Source organism: Trachurus japonicus, chromosome 14 (assembly GCF_045865225.1).
Source record: "Trachurus japonicus isolate A0001 chromosome 14, Traja_1.0".
NCBI lineage: Eukaryota > Metazoa > Chordata > Actinopteri > Carangiformes > Carangidae > Trachurus > Trachurus japonicus.
The window spans coordinates 28,020,303-28,044,087 of NC_140920.1; the positions used below are offsets into that span (position 1 = coordinate 28,020,303).

The following is a 23,785-nucleotide window of genomic DNA, read 5'->3' on the forward strand; positions in this document are numbered from 1 at the left end:
TATCAGTATTAATTCATGCAGTTTCAACCTTGGGATAATTTATTACCAACAACTGCAATGGTAAAGGTTTGATCTCATTAACAGAAAACTAGCTTGTATCTGAGTCAAATGAATTCTCATCATCCAAACGGACTGATTGGAGGTCAGATTTAAAAGCTCAAGGAAGAACTTGAACTAAGTCTACAGGGAGGCTCACACACAAACAGCCAACACACACTAACACCAGTTTAACTGGCTATGTAGAGTATATCTTCGTGGAGGTAGGACAATTTTCTATATTGTTTTCTTCTCCACATTAATGTTGAATAAAAACTTCAATGTAAATACATTGTATATATGATTATTATGCAATTGACAGACATTGTTGATACTGGCATTGGTATCAGTTAACAAGATCTGTTCATAAATGTCAGTAACACCCTACTCACTGTACCTGTTTAAGGACATGTATAGTATTGAATGCACAATAACTAGGTATGTTTATACATGGCACTAGGCCCAGTTTAATATAAAACACAATCTATACAATACAGTATAGGGTCCCTGCTCCATCTCTCCATCAGTTTGGGGGTCCTTTGACCCATGCGTTATGTTAATTGGGGATTTTAGCAGTTGAATGTACATTGTGTAATATGCTGCATAAAAATACTAATAACTGTAAACTGTAGACATTTATTTTTTGATAGAACTGAGACATTCTTTCTGTTCATGTTTGTCTAAAGCTACATGAGCTACAGTACACACAGTGTATGATTTGCTATAGGTCATGTTACATGAGCCTTCTCTAAGTTTTACATTATGCTGTTTTACATTTCATAATAGCAGGCTTAGCAGCATCATCAAGCAACAAGAATTATTTCTGTATCTAGCCTTCAACCCAGATGCTACTTCACAGAATACTGTATGCCATTGCCTTATTGGACTTATTGTGTTTGAGCTGTGTATTCACATCCATCCATCTATGTTTGCCTCTCCCTGTCTCAACGAAGTGTGAAAAGTGTGGGAGGACTTGGACCGGACCGTCCACTCACTTCTGAAATATATAATTTATACAGATCCATTTCTGTTACTTTGCCAAAAAAACCAAGTAGCTGCTTTTAGACGGCTTCCAAGAGACCGAGACACATAAAAATAACCGCGTTTCATGTTGAGCCGGACAGCCTGAGTGAATTATGCAAACTTATCCATTTATCAGTGTGTATATCCTCACACTATCGCTGTACAGTCAGTCATATTGTCTTTATAATTAGGTAGCAGTCTTCTAGAGGAAGTCTAACCTGTTCTTTTTTCATCAGACTGCCAGGAAAGGGAGCAGGCTAAGTTAGAAATAGTGGTGATTTGGCTCTCCCCCTCCATCTGTTTTGTTTTCCTTCCATCTCCCTCTTTTTGATGAGCTGGGTCTTCAGTCCCCCTTATAAAATCCCATTAGCTCTTAATGAAGTCGGGCTCCTAGCCTCTCGGCCTCACCTCATTTAGCACGATTGTCTGGCGACCATTAGCATGGAGGCAATTACAGCCGCACGACAAGAGTAATTGGAAATGCCGACAGGGACACTGAGAAATGGGAATAAATAAATATAAAAAAAAGAAAAAAATATTCCAACTAATAAGCCTTCCATTCAGATGGCGGGGATGGAGCCGCATGTGTCTAAGTTAAATCAACATAATTACAATTAGGATTGGTGGGCTAAAGAGCCTGGGTGAGGGAGAAATGGATATGGATGGATTGGAGGACGGTGGTTAAGCACAGAGGTAGTGAGTTGTGGTGGAGGGAAATGTGGGATCACACGGCGACGGTAATAACCAGGAGCAGAAGCGTGACCCCGGATTTGTGTAAAGGGGAGGTCAAAGAGACACAGTCTGCATATCTCAGTTTACCTATAACCTTCTTTGATTACGGGTAGATTTCCCATTCTGTTGCTAAAATAGACCCTCGAATCATTTCATTAGCTCAGATAATCTCATCCCCTCATCCTTAAGGATAGCAAGCGGTCCAATCTGACAAACTCTTTGCTAAAGATGGTGTGATATTTACCGAGGTCAAAGGAGCTCCGCAAAAAAAAAAAAAGGTTAGGAATTTCAAATGGCTGCCAACAAGACAGGCTAAGCTAAAGTAAGCATTGCTATTGCTATGCAGCAAATACTGCATTATCAACAACAAGCTGTATCCCAGACATTTTGTTTTAATAACAGCCTCGCAGGACGATCACCCGAGTCAGACGGGACCGGAAATCGCAAAGAAAAAGCTGCAACTCGCCGAGGAGAGAGAGGAGGGGAGACAGCAAATGAACTTCTCTCTGCGAGCGAGGATAAACGAGGCCCTGGACACCTCACCGCCGGCACTGCACCACCGTCTGATTTCTACTAACATGCTGTGTTTGTGAGATGAAGTCCTGTAAAGAATTACAGCAGGTTCTGTTCTTTTCAAGCAGGTTAATAACTACTAATATAATAACGTTGGGCCCTGTTGTTAGTTAGCAGGATACTAGAGAGTTAGTGTTTCAACGGTGAGACACAGGTTCCTGTGGTCTTTGGTCCGACTTGTATCTGATTCTATTTCCAAGGCTCATTTCCATTCACCTTACACTCAACCTTGCAGAAACCTTCTTCAGCACTCCTCCTGGCTGTTGAGATGAATACACATATATATTTTTTTCTTTCTCATATCTAAGTGGCTGCTAACGTGATGTGATTTGTTTCACATACAGTGCAGTGATGCAGCGTTTAACGGCAGGTGCATTCAAACGAAATGGTCGTCATCTCTACCCACTTGAAAATATTGCACACGGCTCACACTGCCGTATGATTTACAATTACAATCATACTGTCCATCATTGGGCTGATGTAGATGTGGATCCAGACACAGATAGAGATGAGGATCTGCCTCTGTCTTGGCAGATGTGTCGTCTCTCTGGTTTCTAGAGTGGATAAGAAACTGTCTGTGTCTGCACAGACAGTACAAGTACAGTGTGACTTACAAAAATTCAGATCAATCTAAAGCCCAATCCCATTGCTCTTTTCTACCCCTACCCCTTCCCCTCGAAAGTCAACCCCTACGAATTGGGACACCCCTTCAACAATCATATACGTCATCAGTAGTCTCCACTGGCTTTTACGTAAGCAGACGCAACAAGCTTTTCCCAGGAATCCTGCACTCAAAATTGCATACTATACTGCTAGCACGTACTGATTTGGTCAAAATGCAGTATGTCCAATACAGACATGAAGCTTCACTTTCCATTCAAACAAACTAATGCGACTGCCACAATTGTTAGATTTCATCAATGAGACCAACATTTATCTGCTAAAAAGAATTTAACCAGCCGGTGGTAAATCTCTAAAAACCTGCGGGTAAGTTAATTGGCGATCGTTTCCCCCCCAGGATGACGACGCAGGCTGACCGGCCGAGCAGCTCTGCAGATGGACTGCTGCCTCTGTAATGAACCGGTCACTGCTTACACGCGTGGAGCTTCACTCCTCCGAAAAAACATAGGAGCAAACTTCTAAACACAAGTCATTTGGATAACTAACCACACACTGGGGATCTAAACAGTTACTTTCTCGCATGAAAAAATATGAAACTTTAATAAAGTGACATAATAACGCTACAGTAGGAAATAAAACAGCTTTTCGTTTTACAGCTACTACTGCTAGTTGCAGCGAGATGCATTCTGGGAAACTTGTCATACCCCTCTGTTTGAAGTGTGCCTCTGAAAAATCTTCATTTGAAGGGGTATAAAGCCCTACCACTTACCCCTACACGCAAATGCACAAAACAGAGGGGTAGGGCCAAGTGGTAGGGCCATGGGGTGAAATGGGATTCAGCCTAAAACATAAAAGTCGACTTTTTGACCTTCATTTAAAATAAATGCAATGTAAAAATCAAAAATGATGCTCTATCATTAACAAAAAACATACTAACTTCTTTGAAGGTACATGGATTTGATAGAAACCTAAATGTTTTATCTGTTGAGAGACATATGAAATATGTGATTTTACTGTTCAGTAAGTTTAAGGGAAAAAAAGTAAAAGACCATGTTAGTAATTATTATTAGATTAAATGGGGAGCTCACCACTGCTTGAACTAAGTGGACTACTTAAGAAGTTGGGAAGGCTATACCGAAATAACAGCAGGCTTCGGGCTTGGTGCCAGATTGCCATGGCATCTCTTCTGTTCAACCCCCACCCTCGTCGCCCCCCCTTCACCCCGCCCCCACACTCCCACCACTCACAACCACTCTTGCCCCCTTTCCTGCCTCCTAAGCTGAATGACAGGTGGCAGAAACCCGATCAGCATGGGCCTTCATCAAGGAAGCACTCCCGTCTGAAACGGGCACGCTGCCCACTCGCCCACCCATGGGCCACGCAGCACAGAGGCTTCAGAGGCCGGATGGGGTGTGTTGATGTGTCTGTGTGTGTGTGTGTGTGTGTGTGTGTGTGTGTGTGTGTGTGTGTGTGGGTGTGTGTGTGTGTATAAATGAGGCAGGGATGTAGGGGGAAAACCGAGAGGTGGCGTTGGCAGAGGGTGTCCAGGGCTCAAATGGGAAACGGGAGGCCGGCTCCCACAATAGTCAGCGCGACGGTCCCAGAGGGTCGTCCACAATAGCAGGGCAGGCGGCTACTGTCAACAATGACCTCCAAGGCCTCGCCGCCCGAAATGAACCGGTCCCACCCTTCATCACTTCCCTTTTAGTGCTGCCACACAGCTAATGCAGGGATTATTATTAGGGGACGCGTATCAGCAACATGTGTGCGCTCCGTCAGTGAGGCGCTGTCACATGGACCGATTCAGAGCAGTGAATAGAATATTCTCGCTTTGAAGAGCAAAAACCTTTAAAGGGATAGTTCAACATTTTGGCAAATTGGCCCATTGCCATAATCCCTATAGTCATAGCAGTAGGTTCGTTACCTTTAATTGTCGGTGCAAGCTATTTTTAGAACGGTGGAGCAGAGCTGCTAGCTGCACAACGCTACGGAGGCTAATGGAATTTCTTGGTTTCCCTCATCAAACTCATCAAATACACAATCCAACAACTCCAAAACGCTCTGGTGGACAAGTTGTGACCTGCACATTCACCACGCTATGAGATAATAACACAACGTTACAAGACAGAGTTGTTTTCTAGGTAAATTCATGTGAAACTGCTGATGAACCACCCTGTCGGGAGCAGTTTTTCGGCAAGCAGTCTCTGCATTTGCCTCTAAAACAACTCTGTCTTGTAACGTTCTGTTATTATCTCATAGCGTGGTGAATGTGCAGGTCACAACTTGTCCACCCAAGCGTTTTGAAATTGTTGGATTGTGTATTTGAGAACCAAGAAATCCCATTAGCCTCCATAGTGTCAGCAGCTCACGGCTCTGCTCCGCCGTTCTAAGAATAGCTTGCATCGACAATTAAGGTAACGAACCTACTTCTAAGACTATAAGGATTATGGCAATGGGCCAATTTGCCAAAATGTTGAACTATCTCTTAACCACCAATTAAATGTAAAAACACAATCATTGTAAAAAAAAAAAAAAAAAAAAGATGTAACACGGCTCTCCTGACACACTCTGTGGCATCCCGCCCTCGACGGAGACACATCGGGGTGTACAGTACTTGACAGCTACTTCCTGCTCTTCCCGCACCGAATCAGATTTGAAAAGCTATTGGCTATCACGAATGCAGCGGAGCATCTTGGCGCGAAATTGGAAAAATCCGCACAAAGTAACACAGGCCTGTTGTTGTTCAGCCCACAGTCCTTGATCTTCAAGGAAAAGAAGGAGGAAAAAAAAGTTTATTTGTCTAAAATAGCTCTACAAGCAATGGGTTGGAGTGATTGTTAGTGGAAGGGGGAGGGGCAGTGGGGGGCAATATAATGGTGGGGGAGGTTGGATGGGTGTGTGTGTGTGTGTGTGTGTGTGTGTGTGTGTGTGTGTGTGTGTGTGTGTGTTGGAGGGGGTCTCCAACCAGGAGGAGATTTAATTAGTGAAATCTCATTAAGTCTAACAAAATTAAGCGTAAAACAATCCTTGGTGGGGAATCGTGGTGGAGGCTGTGTTTTTTTTTTCCTTTCTCCTCTTTTTTTTTGGGGTGGGGGGCAGAGAGGGAGGGAGGACTGGGGCACACTTAGGAGCTGAGGGGACATGGAGACGGGCTGTGCGATTAGTCCGGCCTGTGTGTAGGAAGAGACAAACGTCTTAGTGGGAACCAGACCTCCTCTGGAAACCAACAAGACTCTGCCCATGTGAGTTCAGATCCCCCGTCGTCCTCGCTCTTATCTTTGTCTCTGGCTTTTTCCAAAACACAAAACCCCGACTACAGAGGCTAAAACAAAGGATTAAGACGCATATTTTCTGAAAACAACACTTTAAATGATGGGTTGTCGCAGGAGCAGGAACATCCCAGAACAAAACATCACGTGCATGTGAATCATAAAGCAGAGAATTAACCAATATAATCCTGTATATTCTTATTGATACTGACTCGCAAACATGTGACTGTTGGGATGTCTTTCAGAGAAAACTTTAATGACCCTGTGTGAGGTAAACAGCTTTGTCGTCATGGTGAAGCAGCTACTCAACGCTGAACTACGTGGCTAAAGTTTTCAGTGGTTTCAAACTCTTGGACCTCAACCAGAATGAACCAGTGAAAGAAAGAAAAAAGAAAGAAAAACACAAACCCAAGTATCGGTTACTTTTCTAACGAAAGGACCCGATCCAAAACTGATCCTAGCACAGTCAGACACGACCCAGACGCAGGTAGACCCTCACCAAAAACAAAAAACAGATGACACTGGCAGCAGCATTACACATCCAGACAGAACACAGTAAAACAATGTGTTCATAAGAACAGGATGACACACAGACAGCAGCGCTTCTGCGTCATAGCGAGAGAAGAATGACTCAAACTGGAGAGAGAGAAAGAGACACATGAGACGAAGAAAGAAACTTTGAAAGAGATTTTTCGGAATCATTCTCGGTTCTGCGGGGACAACCGTAACTTTTTCACTTCTTCAAATCAATTTTCAATTAGTTGCAAATAAAGAGGGAGCAGAGGACGTAGAAGTCATTTGGCTCATTTCAGTGAACCAGAGGGACAGGCAGTGTAATATTCAAATGCTGCCAGACAGCCAGCTAATTTCACAACACATCACATCACTCAAACAATGAGAGCGTTACAAAACAACAGCTTGTTACTTCATCCCTGTGTTATTGAGCTGTATTCAAATGACAATAGTGATTATATAGTGGTGGAAAGATTACCAGTTTCATGTTCAAATTTAAATGATCACTAATGTTGGCTGATTACTGCGGTTAATTTGGCTGGAGTTAAGATCTAACACCAACCAACCACCATATGACAAACATATTGCATCAACCATGTGACTGCCAGATGTATGTATGTAGCCTATGTGGTGAGCATGTGGGTTTGTTAAGTGTCAGTCAAAATAATTTACACCAAAGTTTGTGGCTACAAGCAGTTTTCTTATAAAAATGAGTAATGCCAGATGTTTGGTTTGGTTGTGTTTTATTATTTTATGAAGATTTGCTGCCAATTTTTAAAAAAGCACCTCATTAGTCATGCTAATTCTGAGCTGTCACTGATTGTACTACAATTCTATAATGACCCTCGTCCCTGTCTGATCCTTTAAAGCACAGCTTCCGTGTCTTGTAGTCATTATTAAACTGCTGTAAACCTCATACACCAGTCAGCCATAACATCTACGTCTAATATTGTGTTGGTCCAACAAGCTGCTGCACTGTGTTCTGACAGCTTTCTATCAGAAGCAGTATGAACTTTCTGCTTCACCACTTTTCCTTCCTTGGACCATCTTTTGATACATCCTGACCACTGCAGACCTGGGAACAGCCCACAAGAGCTGCAGCTGCAGCACATGAGAGACCCAGTCGTCCTTTTAGAACTGGATCAGACCCTTACACTGAACATTTTTCCTGCTTCTAACACATCACCTGTGAGGACAACATGTTCACCTGCTGCCTGAGATCCACCTGGCCTGGGGTTGAGGAGTCAGAAGCCCTGCAGCCAGCATCAGTAGCAGAGGCAGTGCACACGGGGACTGCTGGGCTCACCTGCCTCTCAGTTTGTGTTAGTAAACCATGCCATTAAACCTTTTCCTATTTTTATTAGTGTCTTTGTGTGGGTGTCTGAGGGCCATTGTTCTGCACCTTGGGGCCAACAAAGCTGGGAACTAATGCTGCGTTAGCGACAAATCGGAACTCTGAATCTCCCAGTTGAAAAAGCCGATTCCCGACTTCATTTGAGACGCACCACACCATAATAACCAAAAACATGGCGGACCGAGACAAACTTTACATTCAAAGCGCTTCATGTAAGGCATTAAAATATTACAAAGGGCGAAAAAGAATGAAACACATAATTTAAAATCGAAGAGAAATAACAACATGAATTTATTGTGGTCCACAACATCAGTAGGTAATCTGTAAGCCTAAATATTGTATATATTTCATAATGTTTTTATGTATTTTGGCATTTTAAATACATTTTAATCAATGTTTTACCATTGATGGTGTGGTTCTGCACGGGTGCAGTCAGACAACTGGTTCTCAGAGAAGTTGGAGAATTTGTTTTCCTCCGACTTTCATGAGTGGGAGCTTATAGTCTCTATGCGGAGCTCTGAAATGAGGTGGCGTTCGATTGCACTTTTTCAAGTAGGAGGTGGGAAAAACTTGAGTTCCGAGTTGTCTTGAACACAGCATAACACCTAATATACCCCACTCACTAACAGGTGCCATGATGAAGTGTTATTCACTTCACCTGTCAGTGCTCATAATGTTAGGCCTGATCGGTGTATAATATCTACATGCACACTATATATTATATTAAAATGTTATTGTTATAAGTAAGACACCTCTTCTACTGCAGAAATGATCTATTTAAAGTGGTAAAATGTCATGCAACAACTACTGTATCTCTACATCAAGATTATTTGCATGTGCTGCTCCATGGAAACAAATTGCTTTTGCTAAACCAACATTACCATGAAACCTCTATTTGTAAATCCAGACATAATTACTGTATATCTGCACCAATGGTTGCCTGTAATTTACTTGAAAGTGGAGCACTCCACAGTTATCTCACTGCCTCAGTGATTCAGCAGCGGACTTCACCTCACTGAGTGATTTTGTGGGAAGAACTCAAGTTCCAGTCATGGGCAGAAAAACCATTTGGGGGGGGACATTATTAGGGCCGTTCCATCATGGCGATACATTACAGAAGCACTATTCACTCCGAAGTAACACTGGCCCACTGAGTCTTTGGAGGCACCAGGTGTCATTACTGTAGATAGGGATGGTTGATATCGCTCATTTAAACCTATTTACGTTTGTTTTTGGTTGCTGCTGCTGCCTACAGTATGCTCCATGAAGAGAACAAACTAAACTAAGTGCAGTGTAAGTGCTGTACATTGTAAGAAAGAAAGGAATGAAAATCTAATTAGCCACATCTTCAGTTTCACTACTGTCAACACAGAATCAGCAAATCGTTATAAAAACACACCTATAGACTGAAGTTCAGACATTCAGCTTCTCCTATAGGAGCTGGATAGATGGAAAGAAAATAAACTCAAGTGAGTGAACTGATTGTTAGGAGTGAACTGCAGCAGTGTGATCATTAACTGTGTGCTCCTTGAGCATGGCGACGTCTTTATAGCATGAATTAAATGAAATCACGGATCGGTACTAGCCTGTGAGGAAACAGATTAGCTCCACCAGATATGCTGTTATACTGAAAATCTGCACATTCTGTTCATCTAACACATCCTTGAAACCAAGCACACACACACACAGCTTTCTAAATGACATGTGTACAACAACACACACAACCAGGGCTGCATCATATGTTTCATAGGAAGGCGAGTGACAACTTACAGTTAGCTTGCCCACAGCAACGCAGCAGCTTTCAGTGTTGTTGTTCTTCTCCGTTGCCCAGTGTCCGGCTCTCCACACAAAGCCTGTTGACAGATGACAAAGGTGTAAAAATTTATGCAATTTAATTAAGTCCTCATTATTACTGAAAGGGATATTAAAAAGGATGGCACGCGAAAGGTCAGTAACAAAATGCCACGGTGATGAAGGAGATGGTCAACCACTTCTTTTTTTTCTTTTGTTTTACGGGAAAGGCAGATATCGCATGGTGACCACCACTCAACCTGTGCAGCTCTTTGTTGAGGTGCAGGAAATATTAACGTGTGTTAAATATTTCAGATTTACACACTGTCTCCAGCTTCAGGTAATGTGAAGACACTGCATATCAAGATCAAGATCAAGATACACGTTATTGTCCCAGAAGGGAAATTGGTCTCGGGCAACATACTGTAGCTGTGCAAGTGTAAAATATAGACATACACTACACATTACACAAGACAGAGATATGTTAAAAACAAGGACACTGACATGGTTATCACACAATCAATACAACTGGTTGAAGTGATAAATAAATAAGCTAAAAAATAAAATAGAAGCTACATAAAACTGTGCTAGGTTGGACGGTAAGAGCTAAAAATCCAACTGAAAACAATAGTGCAAATAAAAAAAGCATAACATACATAGATATACAATGTGTGTGTAAATCTTTTCGATCATCACCGGAAGAAGAGAGAAGTGTTCTTTTCACCTCACAACCACAGGCACATCACTAGCCTGAAGCTTTGGTGCACATGGATCCAGCATAGCTTATAACCAGGGATTCCAGATGTTAGCACGACAACCACAGGACTAGTGTCAACCATATAACAAAAAACCTATAGACTTCAGCATGAGGGAACTAGAAGCTAAAATGCAACTAAACTCCATGTCTGAGAACTCACTGATGTGACAGTGGATAATAGCCTCCTGCTGTCCAGTCTGATTGCCTGAATAAGACTGCCCACAAAAAAGTCACTTTAAAAAAATCTGCCCAGAGCTTTGCAGTGTTTTGCTGGAAGAATGTGGTGAATAGAATTTAAGATCCTTTCAAAAATGTTTTTACGGTCAAGAAAAGAAACAGAAACACTCACTTCAACTTTTTGAAATGACAGAGCATGAGCCTTAAATATCCACTGCTGTAAAAGTAGCTGAAAGCTGAACTCATGGAGTAGCTCTGAACAAAATATTGGACATCACAGTGAAAATAAATTTAACATGAACTGTTGATTGATTAACTTAATAAAAGCTTAATTTATTAGTTTGTTGTTGCCTTATGACATTTTTTTTAATTTTGACTGACAGTTATCTTTATGTAACGCTCCATCCCTGCAAACAAACGGCTTTTGATTGGAACGTTCGCTGCTGTAGGTGAAAACAGCAGGTTAGAGCGCTGCTGCTGCTGCTGCTGCATGCGACTCCGGCTCCTCCGAGCAATTGAGTGTCTGTCCGTGTCTGAGCCACATGGAGCACGGCGCTGCAGAGAGAGTTATGGCGCACATGCAAAAGATTTAAGTTCAATCAAGCATTCAGGGCTGGACACCTGATCTTTCACTTAAAGCTCCTCCAGAACAGTGGGAGTGTGGTTGGGCCTCACAGCGGGCCGCCTACCTCCAGCAATCTGCTAACACAGAGCCTCTGAAGGGATGGTATTTACCCAGTCCTGCACTGCTCAGTGGGGACTACTGTGTGTGCGGTAGGTGGTTACTACCAGAGGCCCTGTGTGGATGGGGGATAGGAATGAAGGCAGTGGAGACTCAGCGAGGAGAGAGAATTTTTCTCTCTGGGTTTTGTTTTTCTGAATCAGAATTAGAGTCAGAATAGCTTTTATTGCCGCAAGGAATTCAATGGTTGTATTTGTGCAAAGAAGAAAAAAAAAGTATGGAGGTGGTTTAATAAGCACAAAAATACGATGACAGAGTAAATATGAAAAAAATGAAAAATGAAGAAGATTATATATTAAAGGAATAATACAGTGGCAAGAAAAAGTATGTGAATCATTTGGAATAACCTAGTTTTCTGCATTAATTGGACATAAATAGGGATCTGATCTACATATGAGTCACAAGTAAAGACAAACACGATGTGCTTTACCTAATACCACACAAACAATTATAACATTTAATGTCATTACTGACCATAAAAAGTCACAGTGCTGGTGGAATAAGTAAGTGAACTCTTAGGCTATGGAAAAAAACTACTTGAAGTCCAAACAATGACGCTAGATTGGGTCAAGGTGTAGAGCCACTTCGACCTATAAAAACAACACACTCAAACTATTTGGAGTTTGTTATTCACAAGAAGCATCTGCTGATGTGAATAACAACACAGAGATCACTGTTGAGCTGCATGAAGGTGGAAGAGGTTACAGAGTCATCTCAAAGACTTTAGTATTCACCAGTCCACAGAAAACCAGCATGTAATTTGAATGAACAATAGTAACGAACAAGAGTTTATCGTGTTTTTCACGCCACTACACCATTTGGACAAATCTGAAACGATCGAAGAAACATTACTATTTCTTGTTTTGTGTGTGGTATTTATTCAGTTTGGGGGAATCAGTGTCTAGAAAGCATCAGTGGCTCAGCTGACATGACCAGCTAACGGCGGTAGCTAAACTAACGGCGGTAGCTAAGCTAACATCAGGACGTCAACTATTAAAACCCTCATGTTGCCTGACACGACATGAAACTACTCCAGTTAGCTCAGTCATGTTGGAACTAAGATATCTGCTGGAAAAAAATATTTTTTCATGGACCGTTTATTGAGTCACTGAATTTATTAAAGTTAAACAGGTAACGGTTAGCCCTGCCAATGTACGATAACCAATTACAAAAACGTGCACACAGAAATAGTAATGTCTGTCCAACCATTGGTTTATAGACTTTATAAACTTCAGATTTGTCTAAACAGTGATATAGTGACATGAAAAATTAGATAGACGTTCGGTGAAGTAATTAGAAAGTAACAGCTACAGACTTGAAGACCTCACTGGGACTGGTTCACATCCCTCTGCATGAGTTGAACAGGCATGGTCCTAACCCTAACCCAAAAAATATCAGTGCATGACTTGAGGTTTTCCAAAGAGCGCAATGGACACTTGACTTGACACACACAATGCTACTGGTAAAAGGTTTTGTTGACTGATGAAACTAAGATTGAATTGTTTGGGAGGGGTTCATTAATGCATAAAACTAAGTACTTCCAGAGGGTTCTCATATATTTTCTTGCTACTATGCCCACAATATAGAACGGTGGGGTATGTATAGGAATGTGCAACTGGACAGTGGACATAATGTTTTAGAGTAAGTTGATATTCTGTCCCACTGTATTGATCATTGTGTTAAGACTACACTAAATCCTGTGAGATGCACAAAATAAACATTAGTTGGATGATCATTCTTGTAAGTAGGCCTACATGATGCTGCCATTGTTTTCAAAAGGCTGTACTGTAAAAGTTATTACTGGTATTAAGTGTCTGCTATTTTTCATGCTCAGATGGCAGCTGCTGCTGAGGATGATATGATCTAATTCCACCATTTTAATTATTCATTAGAGCACATAAATATATCAAACATATTTGATGTGATGGAGTGTTTATCCACTCAGTTCTTCCAATTCATAATTTAAATAAATGCTCTTTATTTGAGGCGGAATGCAGAGTAGCGTTGGTCGAACCTGCATTTAATATCTCAACGATAAAAAGATCTAAAGCTCGTCGCTGTGAAAGAAAGTATAAGTTAATGATTGTAAAAAAAAATTTAAAAAAGAGCTCAAAGGCCAGGAAAACGAAGACATCTTTAGGATGTAGGTTGAGTTTCCCTTCCCAACAGCCCCCTCAGACCAGGGGGAGATTTGGTTGAGAGCATTTCTTAGGTTTCTTTCAGCCACAAAGAAAACATTTTAGCCTCTCAGTAATCCTTCCCGAAGCCCTCCCTAAGCTCCAAGGGCCCTTCCTCCCTCGGTCATCCCTCCAGCCCCGTCTGGGATCCTGGAGGATCGTCTCTGTATACCGAAGCCCGACACACACACACTCGACACATATACACACACACACACACACCATTCACCATCTCTCCATGACCCCTCTGGGACCCAGCTGACCTTCCTGTTGACGTCAAAGTAAATCAGAGCGGGAGCCGCTGCAGCGAGGGGCTCCACCCAGGGGGCTGGAGGTCTAATCACTGTGTTCCTCACAAAAGCCACAGAGGAAACATTAGCATTCCTCAATCTGCCCACCATCGCTCACACACTGCCGCCTCTGCATGTGTACACAGGTACACACATATATACACACAGTCAGCAGCACAGGGAAGGAACTTGTATTATACTTTATTTATCTTCATCCTCTGCTACTTCATACAGTGACTCATTCAAGAGGGAGATATCCTACCTCTGAATCCGCTGCATTCATCTGACACCTATTGCTGTTTTGCAGATTAATCATGCAGATTCTTCATGGATCAGGTCTTTATTGCCTCACAAATGAGGATTTCCTGCCTTTATGTCACTGTGAATTTAAATATTCATGATATGGACGTGGAAATAATAATCAACGCTTGTCACAAAGTTTCAACATTTCAAGTAAATGAGAAAATAATCAGTGAATTCTCCAGGAGTGGGAGGATGAGACCTTTCTCTCTGTCTCTGTGTCTCTCTCAGGTTCCTACACTGCAGCTTTAATGTGGCTGAAGGAATTGGAAGTGGCAGAGGCAGCACCGCTCCCCGGACAAGTTGTGCTTCCTCGCAAAATGATTGTTTTATTGTTGCGCCGTGTACAACATTTGCTCATATCAATAATGGGATATGCTCCAGTGCAGTCAGGCAACCCCCTCAGAGAGAGAACCTAGGCTCATTCCACTCATTTGATTTTTTTTCCACCGCTCGCATTTGTGGCAAAGCAGGTTCGCAAAGGGAGACGCGGGCGTGATAGAATATTCACCACCTCCTGCCTCAACTTTCTCTCTCTTGATCGTATGCGGGGTGGCATATAGGCCTATACAGCGGGACATGTGACTCCAGATGGACATCTTTAAGACTTCCCGAATCTTCCTCTTTTTTTTTTTTTGCGGCGGCCAGGAGTTTTGGGGTCAAGGTGCGAAGGCAGGAGGACCGAGAGACCCCGCAATTTCCCACAATCCCTCCACTGCTACAGCCCCCCAGCTGTTCAAGGGGCTTCCATAACAACAGCTGCGCAGAGGTTTAGTGGTTCACGTTGCCATGACAACAGCAGGATCAATTGGCATGCACAGACTCAGTGCTAATAGCGAAAGTGACATTATGCCATAATTTAATTTCAATATAACACAGGCAGGTTTTTTCTTTCTTTCTTTCTTCTTTTTTTTAATACAGCTCTAAGATTCAGGAGGACATAAAAAAAAGGAGGCAAATAATTAATTTTGCATGATGATAATGTGAATGGCTCCTGAGCCCCCAAAACTAGAACCAATCTCCCACACATATTGACAAACCAAAAAAAACCTGCAACCTCACACTTCAGATTCATTCTCTGGCCGTGTGGATTAACTCAGTACAGAGTGAGACTGTTTCCGAGCTCATACAATAGAGGAGCTAAATAAGTCCTCATGCCCGGCAGCTGGATGTGCCACAGATCACTGACCGGCAGGATGTGCAACAATCAGAAATATTTCTGCTCTCCTGACAAACAGGATATCGGGTCACTTGGCTACCTTAACAGTGAGGACCGGGACGCCGCGGGGGGGGATTTACACTATTGTACGAGAAGCAACCTCAGCTGTACTTGATGTTTACACATCATGTGGGACAATAGACTCTCAGGTGGCGCGTCGCAAGCCGAGGCCCCCCCTCAAACGCGGTTAAAGGGATAGTTCACCCAAAATTGAAATTTCACTCATTATCTACTCACCCTCATGTCGACTAAGGGCTGGGAGAAGTTTCAGAGTCCTCTGTGGCTTCTCTGAGTTACAGGGGGTCTCGGCGTAGCAGTGCATGTCCATATAATGGTTGCAAATGGATACCAACTGTCTTCGTAACAAAAGGACACACCAAAAAACATCCAAATACCTCCATGCTGCTCGTATGTAATGTCAGTCTTGTATTGAAGCCCCGAGATGGGAAATTGTCCCGAAAAAAATTAAATAAGTCTATATTTCAAGCTTGTTTTGTAGCGGAGGCTTCTCGAAGCTCCTCTTCTCGGTTCGTCAAATTTGGACGAAATGGGAAGAATGGGAAGCTTGAAAAATAGACTTATTTAATTTTTTTCAGGACAGTTTCACATTTCGGGGCTTCAATACAAGACTGACATTACATACGAGCAGCATGGAGGTATTTGGATGTTTTTTGGTGTGTCTTTTTGTTACCAAGACAGTTGGTATCCATTTGCAACCGTTATATGGACATGCACTGCTACGCTGAGACCCCCTGTAACTCAGAGAAGCCATGGATAACTCTGAAACTTCTCCCAGCCCTTAGTCCACATGAGGGTGAGTGGATAAAGTGTGGATGAGTGAAATTTCAATTTTGGGTGAACTATCCCTTTAAAAGTGAACTCAGCCCCCCCCTCTGTACATTTAACAGATATTAAAAGCTTTAGTTCCTGCGGCCATGATCCGGCCGGCCCAAACTTCAACCACTTGAGGTTAATTCCCTGCGAATTATAAGGGGGGCTCACGGTGACAATGGCAGGTATTCCCACAGGGGTAACCTGAGCAGGCGCGGCGTCACCGCGGGTTTAAGCCCAACGTTTAACGAGCGGGCAGCTGACACAGACAGCTGTGCGAGACAAAACACAGCGCAAACACACACACACACACATCCACACACCAGCGCCGGGTCCAGCTGCTACATCAAACTTCTAGCGTGACACAAGGTTCTCTAACTTTTTAGGGCTCCGCGCGACTAAACGGCTCTTACTTGATATTTGACATTGATAATTCCTTCCCTGTCTCTCAGAATATGATAGCCCTGATAACCCCCGCCCCCCCTCTCTGTGAACGGTGGGGGAGGAATTGCTAAAAATACCCATGTCGTGATGAGTCAGGATGAATAGCGCAAACAAGAAAGAGACCAGTCTAATTTCCTCCAGACTTGTGGAAAAGAAGTTGGGTGCCACCAGTGGATTCTTCTATTTAATGAATCAAGCTGCATCAAGAGGAGAGAAGAAAGCAATGTGCAGACTGGTGGGATAAAAGGAGATTATCCAAATGGAGGTTAATGATGTGAAAAAGAATCGCAGACTTAAAGAGAATGTAGGTGCGGGGACATGAAAGTGTTTTGTGCTGAGATGTTTTGGGGGCGTTCACTAACACTGAATTGCTCAATACTGAGTAAAACTTCACTGTAGGCCTACATGTGGTATAATGGATTGATTGCCCAAATTACATTTTCCTCACTTTACAGTACAGGTCCTTTATTTCAACCTATAGCTTCCCAAATGCAGTAAATGTGACAGCTATAGAGGCCTTTGGACTCTGGTGAGGTTCTTGCATCCATGTACTCTTTCACTTACACAACAACAAGGCAACTACAGGGGTCTGGTTTTCAGGTGGGCCTCAGCAGGCAGGAGTGTGCTAGTCATTTTTAGAGATGAAGCTGGTGGTGGTGTTGGTAAGTACCAACTGCCTTCCTTTGTGAGTAGCTAAACATATCAAATGTGCAGTCAAAAGGGAAAATATCAAATAATTGCTTCTCAACCTCAGATATTGTGCAGTTAATACAAAGGAAAAGATATGAATGCCATCAACTACTGTATGGAGCAGAGCAGAATTAAAAGACTGAGCTGCTTTCGCCATCTTGGCAGTATCTGACTCCGTCTCTGACTCCAAGCTAATCCAAAATGGGCAAAGCGGAGGGGCGTGTGTGGAGCCAAGGCTTGTGGCAGATGATCCACTCACCCACCTGTCACAGCTGTGAGCCTTGAAGGTGTTATGTGTAAGATCATGCTACTTGCTCCACCTTCATGTGGGGCAGCATTTCACCTCCATGCCTGCACCAAGTTAGTAAATCATACTGTTGATTACTGTGCTTTTTAAAATTTATTTTTTATACGTGCATTTAAAAGAGTAGATAGCACTGAAGCAAACATGGCTACAGCAGTGAGAGGAAGAGATGATGACATCTTCAAAAGGCAGAATCTGAAAATATCAGAAAAAGTTTATTGTCAGGTTGGTTTTCACTGGACATGGGTACAGATCACAAGGAATGAGAAGAATGAAAAGGTAAAATACTGCAATAGTTAAAAGGATAAAATAGACACATGTACATGAGAAATAAAACAATGAAAAAGATGCTCCATAAAAACACTATAAGAGTCTTAGAATGACTAAACTCCTGCCAGGATGTGCTAAAGTTCACAATATGGACATGATCTGCTCTGTACAGTGACAACAGTCCAAGGTGTTAGTGTGATGTGTTTGCTGATGGTTGATGAGAGCAGACACAGAAGAAGAAGCAGGTGCTGGTCCATCACTGAGGACGACTGGACTGGAACTCTGGTCCTGATGCAGAAAAAAAACATGACAGGACAAACTGTTTAGATCACACAATCTCTTTATATTCAAACATGGCAGATCTGCTATCTGTTGAATAATCAGTAAGCATAGATTTGAATATACTGAAATAAATACAGCATGAACATTGATATGAATATGCTGAGCTATACAGAAGCTGAAGACAATCTGACTATCAACGTCATGTTTGTGTGACGTGAAAAAGTGACTGATGGAGTTTGAGTCACTGTGTGTGTGTGTGTGTCCACTCTGTGCTGTCTTGGATCAGCTTCTGATAAACACAGAGGTGAAGCTGAAGTCTCCTCTACATGTTCAGGTCTGGTGAACTTTCAATCCTGTCTGATCTCATCACAGTAAACAGTTTATAATATGATTAAGTGATCAATATGTATTCACTCAGTTATAAATCAGTTATAAACTCAGTCTAAAGGTACTGATGTGACCATGCAGCTGAGCAACTGTCCATACACATACATCCATATCATACATTTATAACACTGAAATATGTGGCCTTTACAGTTTGTTATTTAACGTTGCTGATTTTCACTAAAGAGCCAAAGTTAGAAGTTACTCACCAGTTTGAAGCTCTGGACGAAGGGTCTTCATACAGATCTGAGACTGTGGAGGAAGTTTTTTAAATGTGCGCTGCCCGCAAGTATAATCTCCTCGTCCGTGGAGGTGGAAGAGCTTGAGTTTGAGAGGAGAAACTTGAAAAGCAAACTTTGTGGCGACGGAGAGTCACCCATCAAAGATCCCAGCATTATTCACAATGTGCAAACGTGGGGGTCAGGAAGACGTCGGCTATAGAAAAACAACGGGTGGTCGCCGGGCTATAGGTTCCTGAGACAACAGCTTGCTGCCACCACAAGCGGCGTGTTTGCGTGATGGATGCAATATCAGTTCTGAGATGAAGGGAGAGTTATCATTCTACTTGATAACTATTTTTATCCTCAGCTGGTCAAGCTCCTGTTGCCTTTGTCCTGATGGCTGCCAGCGAGCGTTAGACATTGAATCACTTAATCATTTGATTTATTGACAGGAGACGCGGGTGTTGTTGTGAAAAACACAGTAGTTAATGCTCACCTAAATGACTAATGGAATCCATTATGTGCACAGCAAGTATATCAGAGCAGAGGTGGAGTAAACACTGACTCTTTTCTTTTTTTAATTGAACAACTTTCTTAACTGGCACAAGCTCAATCAGCTAATGAAATGTTGTCTTGGTAATCACACAGACTTGTTGTGTGTCTCCTTTCGTGCAGGGATGTTATGTGTGGACGACTACAGACAGAACCGACACAGTAGGCTACATTAGTAGACAGTAAGTTAACAATAGCCGCCGCTGAACGCTGCAGGTGCTGTCTGTTCAGGACTGATTGAAATCAATATTGTTTGATCAACTGACAAAGAACATCTACAATTAGAGGTCGACACAAGGTGACATTTTAAGAATTATAATCAATACTGCATTTATCGTGAGATATTTTATAGTCATCCAAACAAACAAAAAAGAAAACCATTAGCAGAGAGACTGGAAGCCATTATGTCTTGTCCTGTATGGTGTGCAGATGGTGGGAGAAACCATGCTGGATTCCTTTGTGTTGGGGGTGGACAGGCAATTGTTTTATTAAATGAAATAGATTGTGGTTCTTCAAATGAAGATGAAGGTGTATCGACTGATTTCCAAATGTCAACCACACTTTGAGGATCATAAATGGTCCATCAGTGAAGATGGAAAGACAGAAACCATCCTCCCATTCATCCTTCACTCTTCTATCAGTTTGTTTAGAGTCACTTCCACAGAGCTGCTAGCTAGCTATGCTATGTTTTCCTAGCCTAGCCTGTTAGCTTAGCCTGGCCTCTGCCTGCTCTGCAGCTTCTCCTCTGACTGGATGTTGTGGCTCCATTTGTTCAACACAAGTCAGTAAATGTGTGTAAACAGGAATAAAACGTGACAAACATTACATTGAGTGTGAAACTAAACTAAAGTTAGCGTTCTGGTACGTAAACAAACCTCTCGAGAGCAACATGGCCGGCCACCCAGTGACATCACCAGCAGGTCTAAAGACGTGAGGCTGTGGCTGTGTCTAAATCGCTCACTACACACTATACAGTGGATCATACGCTATTTTCTAGTGATGTCTGAATGTATAGTGCAAATTAATAGGCTATACTTATGGACTCATAATCCCACAGTGCAGCATCAAAGGTAGTGTACAACTGATGGTCACTCACCAAGCAATATAACATAATACATTGTTGTGGTTACACTGCAGACAATATCGATCTGGCACATTTTAATTGTACAATGACACAAATAAAGGTCCAGTGTGTAATATGGAGGTAAAACCATGATACCTAGTGTTCAGATTCTAGTTGGCAGCACTCATTTGCTTGCACTCACCCCTCCCGTCGGCAAAGTGACGGTGGCCTCTGAGGACAAAAAAACGTGTTCACCACGACTGGGACGACTGAGTATTTCAGGAGCATGGAGTGATGAGGTGAAGTCAGATCTAAATCATTTTACTATATGTCTGCTGTTTACTACTCCTTCTTCTTCCTTGGTTTATTTATGCTCGTGAAACCTGCTCTCTGATTGGCTGGATTAATCCATTCGGGCTGCCGTACAAACATGGCGGCGCAAGATGGCGACACTCTCTAAAGCAAGACCCTTGCTATAAGAATAATGATAAGGCTACGAAAACCAAACCAATTTTATTTTATAGCGATTATACACTTATACAAATATATTCATGGGTAGAATATTCAGATTTTGACAATAAACCTTGCCAATTATTACACACTGGACCTTTAACTGCGCTGTGAAGTGGTGTCTGAAAGTGTTTTCTTTTTCATTTCACCAATGAGTTCACCACAGTATATAACCCCAGATAGTAAGTAGGGAGTAGTAAATGAGTGACACATTTTGGCCTGTGTCAGACTTAAAGACATGAAGACAATGAAGAGCTGGACAGGAGCAAAGCTAATTATTCAGAAGAACAAGAAGAAGCTGAGTGGACCTGTTCATACACAGTGTAGCCGCTGCGGTACAACACACATTACACCTACTACATTATTCATTGAGATGCTCGTCTAAAGTGTTGCTGATGTTAAATAGAAAGTGCATTAACATAACTGCTTCAGGTCCATTTGTAATGTAAACATTAATGTGTTAACAATGCTTCCAGTTAGAGGTTCACTTCAGAACTGAGAATCTTATTTATATCATACAAGTATTAATATTGTACCTGAATATTATTATTTTTTGTGTGTAATAGTTTTATGATACATTATTGTTGTTACCACATTTTTAAAATCTTCTTCTTCCCCTTTAAACTGTAATGTAGTCTGGTTACTACACTTTGACTGACCTACTTTCTATACACTACCTTTACTTGCACTTCTGTAGAGTAAAATTTCTTTCAAGCACCATACTTGTACTTAAGTACAGTTTTCCAGGACTCTTTCTATCCCTGCTCTTTAGTGCACTACAGTCTCCTCTAGCTATGTCTAAACTGTGAGCATAAGTGTGTGAAACTTATCCACTACAGTCGCACAATGGAACAAAACTGTGTCTACAGCGTGTACACTACTTTCCGCTGACAATTCTGGAGTGTGTTGCATTTTATAGAGGGGCAGAGAGAACATTGTGCGATGTTACACCTCAGTAACTACACAAAATATCTCTGATTCATAGATCGCTGCTGAAATACAAATTCAGCAAGCGCTCGCTGCGTAGAGTAAACTACTTATATTGTGTGCTGTGTGAGGGGGAGCCAACCTGGGAACAAAGAACTAATTTTGAACACAGTCGATGCTCTTGATCTTCACTGTGACATCCATTCTAGTTGTTTCCATTTTGGTATCGTATTTTATATAGCTATCACTTGTTAAATATAAAAAAAAAACACAATGCATTTGAACACTCTCTGATTGTGTGGGCATAAAGCAGACCGGGTAGGCCTGGAAGATGGAAACACAATGGACTTGGCAGCGCCGGCCCAGGCAGAACAGACAGTGAGGAATTCCCCATCAGTGTCTGAAGTGAGCGAACTTGCTTTTTTTCTGTCTCTCCCTCCCTGACTCTTCCCTCCTGGTGGGAGTCCAAATGAAGAAACTTAACTCTTTCGCTCACACACGCTCTCTATATCTGCTTCAGCTGTTTCTTCGCCACAGTAAAAGTCCCTCATAATAACGCATTACATCCCTGCGGACCGAGCCTTGGAGGATCTACTGATGGCCAGGTATCCTCCGTAACGTCGGCTACGCATTTCCACACATTAGAGATGCATGGCTTCTTTCACAGGGGCCCCTCAGCTCTGCATCCAGGTGGTTTAAAGACAAAGTGCTTTTTAAAGTCCATTTCCCAGGACGGAGCAGTAGCAGTATGTCACTGCGCTGAGATGGAGAGAGACACAAACACACGGGCTTCTGGGAGAAAAACAAAACGACAAATACTCAGACTATACAGTCTCAATCAATCTTTCCCCCCTCTTTCTTTGTATTCACAGTCTTACACACACACACACACACACACATATATATATATGGAAGTAGGCTTCCTGTGGAGTAGTTGTCATATAGGCAGGTATGTCTCACATTCACAGTCCAACTTACAGAGCCCTCCTATAGCCACAACTCTCACAGAGACACCTCTAACCTCTCTGTGAGCCCTCAGCGGAAAAATTGGCCCATTTCTCAACTTAAATAGATGAACCGTGTTTCCCTGATGAATCTCTCCCAGACTTACATGATAATAATCAACTGACCTAAGGTCTAATTAAGAAGCAAGAAACGGGAGGTGATTTATGACTTTAATTCACCAAAAGGTGATGCGGATATAAATCGAGTCTAAGACAGGAGGATGCCTCCGTGGTTTTTAAAGGCTCTGAGTCCAAATCTTTCATTTTCTCTGGCAGTGTAATCTCCACATCCCACAGCTGTTTACATGTGATCAACTTCTCAACAAAAACGGTTAATCAAAGCCCTCACTATAGATTTCTGTTCCCTGCATTCATTATGGACATTTTTTTTTTTGTTAATGCCTATAGGGACTGAATGAACAAATGAGGACTGCTCCTTCTTCTTGTACTGCTCATGGAGCTGATTAAAAACTTTCTGTCCAATACATCTGTGCTTGTATAAGACAAACTGCCTGAAGCTGATTGGATTGGATGTTACTGAGCTGGACACCTCAGTAGTGCTGAGGACATTTTGTCTTTGACTATGTACAGAACCAATTTAATTACAGTATAGTACTTAAAACTCTAAATTGTGATACCAAAAGAGGGATGCATTGCAGTTGCAGTTGCAGTTACAATGGTCAAAAATCAATGAATTACCATTATTATTACAGTACTAGTAGTAGTTTG

General features: G+C 42.2%; 1 protein-coding gene across 3 annotated transcripts in view; it reads right to left on the minus strand.

Annotated features, from left to right (window-relative positions):
- LOC146974971 (homeobox protein PKNOX2-like) overlaps positions 1-23,785 on the minus strand; it is a 104,943-nt gene that overhangs the window by 68,353 nt on the left and 12,805 nt on the right. For all 3 annotated transcript variants that reach the window (XM_085798703.1, XM_085798704.1, XM_085798702.1), the window contains exon 2: positions 9,892-9,974. The gene's annotated coding sequence lies outside the window, so the exon portion shown is untranslated. The remainder of the gene's footprint in view (positions 1-9,891; positions 9,975-23,785) is intronic.